We start from the raw sequence: 12,580 nt of genomic DNA, 5'->3' as shown, positions 1-12,580 counted from the left end.
AACTTCCCTCGGCCTATAAATGAGACCCCAGCACTCCTGCGCTCCTTTTTGCCCCAACTCAGAAGCTCCACCGCCTCCCACCGAGCTCAATCACGCACGCCGCTGCCTGCCTGCTCTCCGGCAACCTCTGCGCCATCGCGAAATCCACCCATGCCGACCCCGCATTGCCCAAAGCAACGCTCAGGTGAGCTTCGCCTTGCCCCCACCTTGTTCCTAGGCCATAAATCGCACCCCCTAGGGTTTTTCCCAAGCCAGAACGCCGACTCCGGCGTGACGCCGCCGCGCCGCCCGCAGTTCGCCGTGGCGAACTCACTGTAGAGCCTCCCAGCCCCGCGCAAGCCTCGCGTTAGCTTGCGCTCACCTCACAGAAGCTCCCCGACCACTTAACGCCCGCGAACCAACCCAGAAACGCCCCGAACGGCTTGCGCCGGCGAACCTCGCCGCGCAGAGCCGCCACTCCCCTTGCCCACACTGCCCAGAGCCTCGCCGTGCCTCGCCTTTGGCCCAGGTAGATCACCCATGTCACGCTGAACCTCCCAGACCCAAGCCCGAGCTGATTTGACCCCTGGAGCACCGAGATTGGTGTGCTCCGGCGAGCCCCGCCGCTGCCCCTCGCGCGCGCTCGATCTGGGCCGCCCGATCCGCAGCTTGCGATCCAGATTAGAAGCTGCGTACCCCTTTGCTTAGCACCGCACAATCAAGATCCCACGGCCCAGATTAGAAGATACCGGTTCGCCGGGAATTTTTGCTAAAGAGCCCCTGAACTTTTAGAAATCAACCCGCAGTCCAGCGTTGTTCAAAAATAATTAGGAATAAGCCCCTGACTTTATGGTTTTAACCTTGAAGTTTTAAAAAATAGAACCGGCCATCCTTGGGCCGTTTTTCACAACCAGACCCTGGCAGTTTAGTTTTACTTATGATTAGGTCCCTGGTTTTTGCAAAAAAACCGTGAACCGAGGATATTCTTAGGAATATTCACTGGTTTCACAATTTGTAGGATTTAAAACTTCCCTAAGCCATAACTTTCTCATTTTTCATCCAAATTCGACGATTCTTGTCCCTAAAATTTTCTAAAATAAAGATCTACGCAACCATACCAAAATCACTCAAATCAAAGTTTATTTCTAAACATTGTTTGCTTGATTTTTGTTTTTCGATCGCAATCGTCCGAGCCGTTAGTAACGTTCGACGTACGTGCGTAGGTTTGAACGACGACGCGTTCGATGACGACCCCGAGGACCTGGATTACGAAGAAGAACACGTCGAAGAGTTTGGAGGCAAGTCCTATCGCCCCTCCTTGATCATGTTGAACCCAGATTTTCGCAAATATAAAATATGACCAACATTTTAAACCGGACTGTTATTTCATGCATGATGTGTCCTTTAGAATGTTTTTCTCCCAGTTAGGGTTTACCCAAATTTGTTGATTAAGCCATTCCTTGATCTTTGAGCACCCTGATCCCTTGATAACCATAGGTCAAAATTATTATTTCAAATGCTTAGGCTAGGTGCATCGCTACCGCAAAACTTTCAAAACAACATTTTCTCGTGTGAATCTATAAATGGTTTTAAAACTGTTTTGAGCTGGGAAAGACATGGCTATGCACCTACTTTGCGCATATGCTACGGAGAGTCTGGCCTAGCATATAAGGATTGTCAATGTGGTCATCACCTAGCATATAATTCGTGCAACCACATGTCCGACCTAGGACGGACTTGGTCACGAACCCATAGGCTTAGAGCCGCAATTCACCTGGAGGCAGGGTGCAACAGACACCAGGAGCGGACCTGGGACCTGTGTGGCGTACCAGAGTCTGGCCCCGGCATGGGACCTGTGTGGCGTACCATGTCGTGAATTGAATCATATATCCTTTAGTTGTGTGCTATTGGGCCCCTGGTTGTTCCGTGGTGGTTGTGGGCTATATGTCCTATGCATCTGCGAGATCAAGTTGTACTTGACGTAACTCAGGTACATCATGTGGGGAAAGTGTACAAACTCTGTAGAGATTAAATCTATCCGAATAGCCATGCCTGCGGTCTCAGGCATGCTATGGTGAAGTCACAGTGATTAGGATTTTCGGAGGTTTCTCTGTGTGTGTGTGTGCTGGATGGAATAGAATCCCGAATTCGGATGCCGAGATGTCGGGCAAAGCTGTGTGGAAATGCCAAAGTGTGGCAGTGTACTTTTAATCACGGGAACTGGTGGGATAGAAGTACCTCCCCCAGGGCCAAAACCTATATAATGAAATATACTCCTTTCGTATCTTTTCTTTTCCAAAGAAATATAGATTTCACACATGCATCAAACTCAGATTTTCTGCAAAACTTGAACCCAAGCCTTCCCTTGCCTTACCCCATGCATCTAAATAAACCTTTGCTTAAAAGATGGGACTTGCTGAGTACATTATGTACTCACCCCACCTGTCGTCATGTTTTTCAGCAGAAGATGCAGAAGACGAGTTCGGCATAGACGAAGACGCTTAGTTAGGGTTTCGCCTAGACCCAAACTTTTGCCCGTGGTGTTGGGTGTTTGCGTAGTGCTTCCGCTGTGTAATAAAAGTTTACGGCCTGCGAGCTGTAATGTAAGAACCTTATAAAGGTTTGTGTAAGAGTCTGTTATATGTTTTGAATGCGATGTCAGGCTTTCTGTACTATTTTTGTTCGTCTGTGCGTACCAGCTACTGATCCAGGGACTGGTACGGTAAGCACAGTGGATCTCGGAAACGGGGTCCGACATATAGAGAGCAGACGACCGCACAAACATCAAGTGGAAATTCTTCAGATATGGAAAACAAGACCTTGCACTCAGCTAAGCTGATATAATCAATCCGAATCACAAAAATAAGCATCTAAGGGCTTGGCTCCTTTTTCTAAAGTTTTCGTTTCATAGACATAATAATCACGGTAGTCTGTAATGATTTTCCAAATTGGATGGATGAGGACCAAATCGAATTGAGCTTTCCAAACATGGCGCTGAACTTAAATTACAGAAAAGATGTTCAGTATCTGACTAAACAACATATGAGAAATTCTAAAAAGGTAAGCTCAAAACTATGAATTGGTGCAGAACATGAATCTCAAATGCATTGTCGATACTCAAATCAATATCATTCAATCTCAAATAACATTGCAAACTCAACAAAAGCTCACCCCTTGGGACTTGCCAGTCTGATTTGGCAATTGAAGGACCGTCAACACAATCCTTGGAGAAACTCCATAGTGGAGGCAGTATGAATATGACTTGAAATAGATGTGTGGTGACCCTTTGTGGCAAACCCAAGACCGTGACCAGGAGCATATCCTTGGTGGAGCTCCAATATAGATTTGGGGTGGCATTGCCTACCGATACCACTAGCTAAATCCTTATACTGATTTACTCTCTCTTACACACTCCTTTACATTTCCGTCTTGCAATTTGGGTGTCTTTGCCTTCATTGAATAGTTTCTTGTTAAGATTGGATCTAGGTTGTAAAACTCTTCGCGGGTTTGAGCAAACACTAGTAAAATCTTAATTGCACATCTAGATAGCTTGATCTCGTGGGTGTGTGCAAACACTAGTGAAATCTTAGTTGCACATCTAGATAGCTTTATCTAACTTATGTTTTGTGCAAACTAGTGGAAGCTAAGATTTTAAGTTTACCTAATTTACCCCTTCCCCTCTTGGGTATACAAGCATCAATTCCTTTTTACTTGCGCGGTGCAGCGCTGTGTGATGTTTGTTCTGCACCTAGACAGATGGCATCTGTCGGAGAGGAAACTCCAGCCGGGTGGCAGATTGCACCCGCCTAACCCAGAGGGTGAGTACTCGGGGGATGACTAAAGCATATGTCTGATCAGGATGTAAGAACACAAGAACACGCGTGGGTTTAGAGTGGTTCGGGCCGCCGGAGCGTAATACCCTACACCACTGTGTGCTGTATTGCTTGTGCTCACAAGAGATCGCTCTAGAGTGGTTCTAGCTGGTGAGCTGAGAGTTTGTGGGAGAGAGTCTGAGTCCCCTTGTCCTAAGACTAGCGTGTGCTCTCCCTTTCATAGTCCAAGGGAGGCACGTACATAGCCGTTGGGACCCCGACAGGTGGGCCCAATGTGGATGTATTTAAATAACATAACGCCTAGCACTACAATGACGTTACGCCTGTCGTAGATCTCCTCCGGGCTTGCCTTGTCTCATCGGCGTGATTCTTCTGACCGGCATGCCTTGCACTGTTGCGTTGATGCGCCGCCTGACATGGCGCACTCAGCCATGCATAGGGTGCGGCAAGCCGGTAGAGTCAGCCGTGTAGACCGCGGCACGCTAGTGGAGTGAACTGGGTAGGCTGCGGCGCATAGGCGCCATCATGGTAGAGCTGGGTTGTCTCCTTCATTTAATGCAGCAGACGTCCGGTGCGCGCGCGGCGCCTGCGATTACACTGTGCACCTCGATAACTCGCGACCCACTGAGCGGTCATTCGAGTTCATATCGGTAACGCGCGACCTACAGTGTGGTCTGTCAAAAGCTGCCCCGCGTTCCGCGGCGGCAGAGCACGCCTCAAGCACCCGCATTTAATGCGGTGGGCGGGCAACCTTCCAGCAGAAGGCTTGCGCCCGCGCCCGCGTCTGAGGGACACGTGGCGACCCCGGACCCCTCCTGGGCGGAGTACTGGCTCCGCACCTCCAGGGGTCTGGCTGGCACGTGGAGGTCCCGGACCTGCCCAAGGGGTCCGGGCCTCCGGCTGCTGGTGCTGAGCGCTCCTCCCAGGGACACGTGGCGACGCCGGACCCGCCACCGAATGGAGAGCGGGTCCGTGGCCGTTGTTCCGCTAGCGGGATTTGGGCCTTTGGGCCCTACTGCCCAAACTTTTAGGGGTGGTCGTGTTCATCCTCCCATGTCTTCTTCCTTGACTCAATAGGAGGGGTACCCCAGTCGCGGGGTACTGACAGCATCCATGATGGAACAATTAATTAAAGCACGGAACAATTAATTAAAGCATGCAAATATTTGTCTTCCACTTGCTACTATCTTTGTATTGATTGATTAACAAAATATATTCCATCTGATCGATAAGCCCCCTTTACACCGCTAAATTAACTTTCACGGCGCAATAAGGCCAGCTTTAATATACAGTTTTGTTACACTGTTACTAAGATTGAAAAATAGGTAACTGTACCCGACGAGTATTGTAGCGACGAAACCCTTCTCACATATGACGAAACTCTCCCTTCTCTCTTCTTATAAAGACCTTGCCAAATCCAATTGTGGTATGGAATTTAATGCCAATATGAAACCCTCTATAAAACTCCCATGGAGACTAATATTGCACGTGATGAAGGCGCAGGGCACATCATTGCAGATGGCATACGGCACAGAATAGATGCTCCAAAAAAAGATGAGGCACAGAATATGTAAGCTAGTGTTTCCACATAGCTTTTGGAGACTACTTCAATTTGTAAATGGATGAGTAACACTAATTCTGTTTGTGTGAGCTTCGGGAGGAAGCATCTTCTTATGCAAAAAAAAAAAAATCCATGGCTTGAAGCTGCTCGCTTAGGGTGCTCTTCTTTTACTTTTCTCCCAGCGTCATAGATTGCATTAGATGACCGAGATTCCCTATACAGAGATCACATACGTACCTTGACAGTAATCATGTATCCAAATCAGTCCAATGTGGTGGGCTACAAGCTCAATCTTATATGTGGTTTACACGTTAACACATGCATGATGCATTTTTTAAAAAAATTAGTATGAAACATTTCTTCATTATTCTATACCATATTTTTTTCATCCTCCTCTTATTGCTTTGAAAATTTCTCCTTTTCTGTGGCAACATTTGCTGGTACAAACCTAGTAACAAGATTAAATAATGAAAACAAAGTATTCAAACAGCATAGTACAGCGTCACAGAACCAGCAAATTTTGTTTGTAATCCCGAATACGGAGTCGAGATTATTATCAGGAAACAAACTACTTATGCAGTGCAGATATGTCCTTGGCAGATCTTGTCTGGCTTGCGCGAAGAGCAGTCTAAAGGACTGCATAAAAGTCAAGCCTTCTCAAATCAAGGGAATATCTCCAGTTTCAACTGCTATATACATCAGGAATTACATATGTAATGTGCTTTACCCATACACGGGGGGGGGGGGGGGGGGGCGCTTTTCTTTGGACATAGCTCCTGCTCTAGGTTCCAGTTTTTTTTTTTGGATTACTGCCAATTCTAATATTTTTCTGTCTTAAAGAATAATTTGTACTACTGTTGATTGAGGCTTTCACACTTCACAGGACCATATGGGTTACCTAACATTTTCGGTATAGAAGGTGAAACATATTGTACTGGCCCTAACCACAAATGCATAGTATGAGAATGTACTTTTAGACAGGACATCCTCGATGCATATCTATGGCATAAACTAATTATAGTTGACCGGCCATATGATGTGATTACATTCATGCATATATTAATCATTCAGAAAAAGACAATAAAAAATTTCTGGCACTAGAAGTATATATGTGAATACACAAGAAGTTCGACAAATATCCAATGCATCATTATCTTCAAATCTGTTACTAAGCGTAGAATATTATGAAAGTTCTGTCAACCAAAATTGGTAATTAACTTGAATAGGAAAAATGGATTCCCATCACATTAAATATCAGGTATTTTACTTACAGCTGTATGATTCATTGGAGTGTAAAACGCATGTATTTTGAGTTCTGAAATCCTTGTATTTCCTGTATATGAAATTTCTGTGCGTTTGACAGTACCCTTCGCCATAGTAAGTTCTCCAGTCCCTCCAACAATGCTCCACTCGCCATTTACTTGGGAAGTCCCAGATATTTGCAGTGTGGACCCATGGAACCTTTGTTGTGCAGATAAGCATAAAAAATATAAGAAAAGTTTGCAGTACATCATATACCACTCCAACAACAATACACTGGATTGTGAGGGGTTACTTACAGTCGATCAATACTATTTTTTTCTTCTCAAAAATATATATCATGTGGTAAGTTGACACAAGGAAAATCTGATGAGTAGGTCTTTTCTTGAAAAACTGAAGTCAAACTTGTGTTTAACAGACCATTACGATGTAAAAATATTTTCTTCTATTTTTACCCGCGGGAATTGAATAAATAACTAATGGTGATATGGAGATATTAGCAATCATAAGTACTACAGTATCTACAAAAGTAAGTACCTAGATATTTTAAGGAGGAGGTATTGGAAGTAGATTGGTGCCTTCTGCTCAAGAACAAATTCTCACCTTTTATCCCTGAACACTAATCCAAGGGAGTAGTGCCACACATTATTGGGAGTATTGGCTACTCGAACACCTGTGCCCTGCAGATGGCCAACGATTTTTGCACTGGGACCTGGCCCATCGGTGACAGGCCACGAAAAGACCCAGGTTGTACCCATTGGCTGTCGATTTATAATCGCTACTCCGTTGATGTCCGGTCCAGCATACACCTCCTTGTTGTACAGGGTCATCTTAAGCTCACTATGTACGGGAGCTATCGCGTAAGAGGCCATGGCTAGCGCCTAGCGGGAGTGGTGTTCGCAGCGATCGTTTGTTGTGTTCTCTGAGGAGCAGATGTGTTGTATATTTATAGATTGAAGGAGTGAGGCAGTAGCAGAGCCGGGTTGCGTAATGTTTAATCGTCCTTTTTTATATAATATAAATATAAAGAGAATGCAGGGGCTGATCATGGACCCATGGCAAAACAATGGGTTGGTGGGTGGGTTTGTTGGGTCTAAGTATAAATTATACTAGCAAATATGCTCGTACTTTGATACGGGCAAAACCGACTTGTATTTTTAAGCGAATAGAATAGAGAAACAGGCATTAGTTCTCTAAGATTTTTCTTGTCCAATTAGGAGAGAGGACAATTTCTCTAAGATTTTTCTTGTCCACTTAGGAGAGAGGACGTAGTATGGCCAATCCGACCGGAAGACGTATATGATGGACCGCTGAAACTTTCCTTGCTTTAGAAATAGGTAAAGATATGCATAGGAGAATAGAAGATAATCAACTAACCACGTTGCAACTAGAAGACTACACTAGTCACAGTCGATACGTTCGCCGATGAATTTGGATCCATATGCATTAATAATATCCTTATGAACTGAGCGTAGCTCAACTAGTGTAACACCCGTGTTTTCAAATTAGGAACCTAATTAAAATTAATTGGACTTTGTTTAGGTTCGATAAGAGTTTGTTTAATTTATTTTGATTTTAGAGCATTTGTCGGGAATTAAAATAAATTATTTAGCCATAAAATACATATAAGGATAATAGGTGTGTGTATTTCATGCTGGTTTGCATCCTTATTTGCTTGTTGTTCAATTTAAATTTGAATCCTCAGATTTGAATTTAAATTGAAGGTGTTTGAACCGTTTCAGAAAAATAGAAAGACTTTCCTTTTTCCCTAACCAGCTTTCAGCCCGGCCCACATCTTCTTTTTCTTTTTCTTCCCTTCTCCTTTCCCACGGCCCAAAACCTTGCCCCGGCCCGTTCGTTTTTTTCCCCCGCCGGCCCAGCGTAGTCCGCGCGGCCCAGTCCCCACGCCGGCCCGCTTCGCCTCCTCTCCCTCTCTGTGGCCGGCAGGCAGGCCCCGCCCGTCGGGTCCGTCTCCCTCCCCCGACCGAGCCAGACTCGAGCTCGAGTCCGACCCGGCTGCGCACGCCACCACGCCTCTCTTGGCCCGCATGCCGAGGCCCCGAGTCCGCCCCTATATAAGCGCCCCTAGACCCCCCCTTGAACCCTACCCCGAAGCCGCCACCTCCAGCCTCGCAAAACCCTAGCTTCCGCGCCACCGCCATTGTTGGAGCTCGGAGTTCTCCGCGACGGCGCCGTTCCGACGCATCCCTGTCTACTTCAAGCCCACCAGGAGCTCCGCGCCGAGGTAGTGAAGCACGCGGGCTTGTTATCCCCCTCTTCCTCGCTCTGTTTTGCCCGCATCTATTCGCCGGCATCCCCACTCTGCCGTGCGCCGCCGCAAGCTCGCTCCGCCGGCCTTTACCCCGCGCAAACCCCGCCATTGGGTTCGCGTGCTCGCGCGTTAGCTTCCCGACCCAATCCCGGCTCGAATCGAGCACCGCAGGACCAAATTTGGTCTACTCCGGCTGTCCCGCCACCGCACGCCGCCGCCTAGCTCGCCGCCGGCCGCTCACGCCGCCGCCAGCCCGCCCCAAAGAACCCTAGCCGTCGGATCTAAATCAAACGGCCCAAATTAGATCGGATCCAAGTCAACTAGTCAGAAAACGGTCAACCGTGGTCTCTTTTGCACATAAACCCCTCTGTCTTTCCAAAATTAGCCTGCAGTCCTACGCAGTTGAGAAATATTTACAAAACAGCCCCTGTTTTTATGATCTAACCCCTGATTATAAGGTTTAATTACGTTTTAGCCCTTAGATCTAGTTTTAGCCATAACTTTTCCATTTTAGATCCGTTTTCGATGATCTTTACGCTCACGCGATCGTTGAAATGAGTAGTATAGTTTAGTAACCTCTTTTTTACTGTTTACATTGTCTGGTGTACTATTTCTTATTGTTTGTACTTGTTTGTTTGTATGTGCGTGTTTGGTGCGATAGACGATCCACAGTTCGAGGAGCAGCAGCAAGATCAAGACTTCGGAGGACCGGACCAGCAACAGTTTGAGGAAGGCAAGTGGACCCTTGATCATATTTTTGACTCATGAAATCAACAAATCTATCACATTTACTTTTATGTGCATGCATGTGTCTATAATATGATGGGAACCGAGTTAAGGACATGCCTAGTATTGTTTACCTTATTCCTTGATCAACTTGGGTTTATTTTCATGTTGGGTAGCTATGCTAGTCGCTTTACCTTGGTTATGGGTGGATAATGTTAATACCAATGCTATACTTGTTTACTTCATGTTCATGATGGTTTAATGTTGTTAATCAAGATCATATGTGTTAATTGGAACATGGAGAACCACCCAGGAAAATAGTGCAACCACAATATCATATGGCTCTGGTCTTGGCTAAGTAACTAGATGATCTATATGTCGTGCCTGGGGCGTTTGATTGGTGGATTTTCGGGTTATTGTGCTTCGAGGAGCGGGTGAAGGAAGCTTCGTCTTCTGAGGCACCACAGAAAGCAAGCGACCAGTTCATACATATAGTGATTCTTTGGAAAAGCCTCGTAGTGAATCCCTAGCCACTCACCAGAGGAAGTGTTTAAGGGCTTTGCAAACCTGGGCGACATGGGAAACACGAGTTGTGGGTAAAGTGTACAACCTCTGCAGAGTGTAAAATTAACCGGTTAGCCGTGCTCACGGTCAAGAGCGGCTTGGACCCTCACATGATAATTGAACTTGAAGTTGATCTAAATCGATGCTCTAATTTATGGTTAATTGTTGTTTATCCTTATATATGCTTATCTTGTGGGTTTAATGGTATATACTTATATCTAGATAATGCTTGCTAATAAAATATGATCAACTAAAATTGTTGAGTGCAGTTAAACCGTGTCAGCTATTCCTTGAATTAGCCTTGCATGTATTATAGTTGTTTCCCTACCACTTGTTGAGTACCAACCATAAGTGTACTCATCCTTGCATACTTGCTGCTCAGACCATAATAACAACTGTCCGGAGTTTCCAGAAGACTTCGAGGATTTCTAGGCGTATGTCTCCCAGTCATCTGTCTGTGCTGAAGAGGATTCCGCTGCTACTCTATAGACATTTATTTATTTGCTTAAGATATTCGGTTTTGTAATAAAGTCTTTAATACTCTCTTTACGCTTGCACTCGTTGTGATATTCACTTTATGGTCAATCATATGTGTGTAAACTGATCCTGACGCACATATGAGATACATTCAGTTTGCCTTCATAAACCGGGTGTAAGCACCTCCGCCGCCACGCCGCCGGCGAACGCCATCACCATGGCGCCGATGGAGCCTGTATCTACGAAGGAATTGTGCAATGCAGATTTGCAGAGTCGAGTATCCCCTGCTTTACAAGAGCCTGATTGTCACTACTCGCACAAATGATCCTGTAAAAATTAAATTGTTTCTTGTGGAACTTGTGCGTTCCAAGATCGAGAGCACGAGTAGCCAGACATCTCTTTCCATGGCTATTTGTTTGTATCCATTGGCCTGCATCCACTTGCTGGCACACGAGCAAACAAAGACATAGAGTTAAGAAAATCTTGCGCCATCGTCACCGTAGGATCTGCCGGCTACTGCTGCCGGCGACTGTATTCTAACAAAGTTCTCTTCTTTTTCCCTCCTTTGATACCAACACTTGCTGCAATGGAAGGACGATCTCTTGGTCAAATAAGCTTCACAAACACTTGGTGTTTTGGGCAATTTTCTATCTTGAGTTCACTAGCGAGAGGAAGAAGACAGGAGAGGTATGCCGGCTGCTGGGCTGTATTGGGCTGAGAAGCAGAATTAGGCGGTGGCTATTGTAAAGAGAAGCAGTCCAGTAGCCTGTTGGGCCGGATTGCTGCGAACAAAAAGAAAGAGTAAGAAGAAGAAAGATTAGCCCATCTAGCATTAAGGGACTATTTAGCCCACAATGGATTTCAAATTTTGCATGGTTGATTTGAGGATTATTAAGACAACTAAATTTGGATTGTGAGTTAGATTAACAGTCAAATCATCAAACAAGAATCCAGTGCATGAGACCAAATTATGAACTCAGCACTAGTTCTTGTGAATTTAGAAACATGTTTGGTTCATATATTTTAATTTTGTTTAAGTTTGGCCCTAATTAATTTTGTTTAATTTTGTTTAAAACTAAAATAAAAAATATTAGAGAAATTTAATTAGTACCACAAGAGAACTCCTATGTTTAGTAGCAACTACCACTAGTTTGGTTTGCAGCCTAGAATGGCAAGATACAATTTAATTAGTAGCCACTAATTTCATTACGCTTTCATCTTCTCAACATCACTCGTACCATTTTATGGCAACTGTAATAGGATATTAAGAATGTTGCTCATATTTTTTTTCACTATCTCTGATTTGTTGGATGGTCAGCACAACACGAATGTACAAAATAGTACCCAACTGTCCAAATAGTACTCTTTTACACACTTACAAGGGAGTGAAACAATACTTCAAGGAAAAAAATTACTATTCATTAATCATAAGTGGCTGGAAAGTTTCTTACGTTTGTTGAAAGAAAATTCACATAGTAATGCAAGAAGATCATAAATCAACCTTAAATTCAGTCCTTAAAAAGCCAATACGCGAGAGTTGTTGAAAGTTGGTGTACCTATACAGTAGTTGCCAATTTAATCCTACTGTTCCAGTCTGTATAATAAATATATGAATACTAATAGTTGCATGCAGTGGTGGCATTGCAAGCTAGATTTAGGATTAATGACTTGCAATCTCTTTTAATTTGGAAAATATTTAAATATTGAAAGTCTACAAAAATAATCAAGATGCAAATTAACACTTGCAAGTTACTTGTATGGATCCGTCTAAAATAAGAAACGAGAAAAATACAACGTACAAAAGGCATTTCATTAACTAATATCAGCACTACTCCTATATAAAACCCCATGATCTCTTACAAAACAATGAAGCGTCAAACGGCAAGTGCCAAAATTATGCTACATGTG

The sequence above is a fragment of the Panicum virgatum genome, chromosome 8N (genome assembly GCF_016808335.1).
Source record: "Panicum virgatum strain AP13 chromosome 8N, P.virgatum_v5, whole genome shotgun sequence".
NCBI classification, from domain to species: Eukaryota; Viridiplantae; Streptophyta; class Magnoliopsida; order Poales; family Poaceae; genus Panicum; species Panicum virgatum.
The sequence above is the reverse complement of the archived record's forward strand: the minus strand, read 5'-3'. Positions refer to the sequence as shown.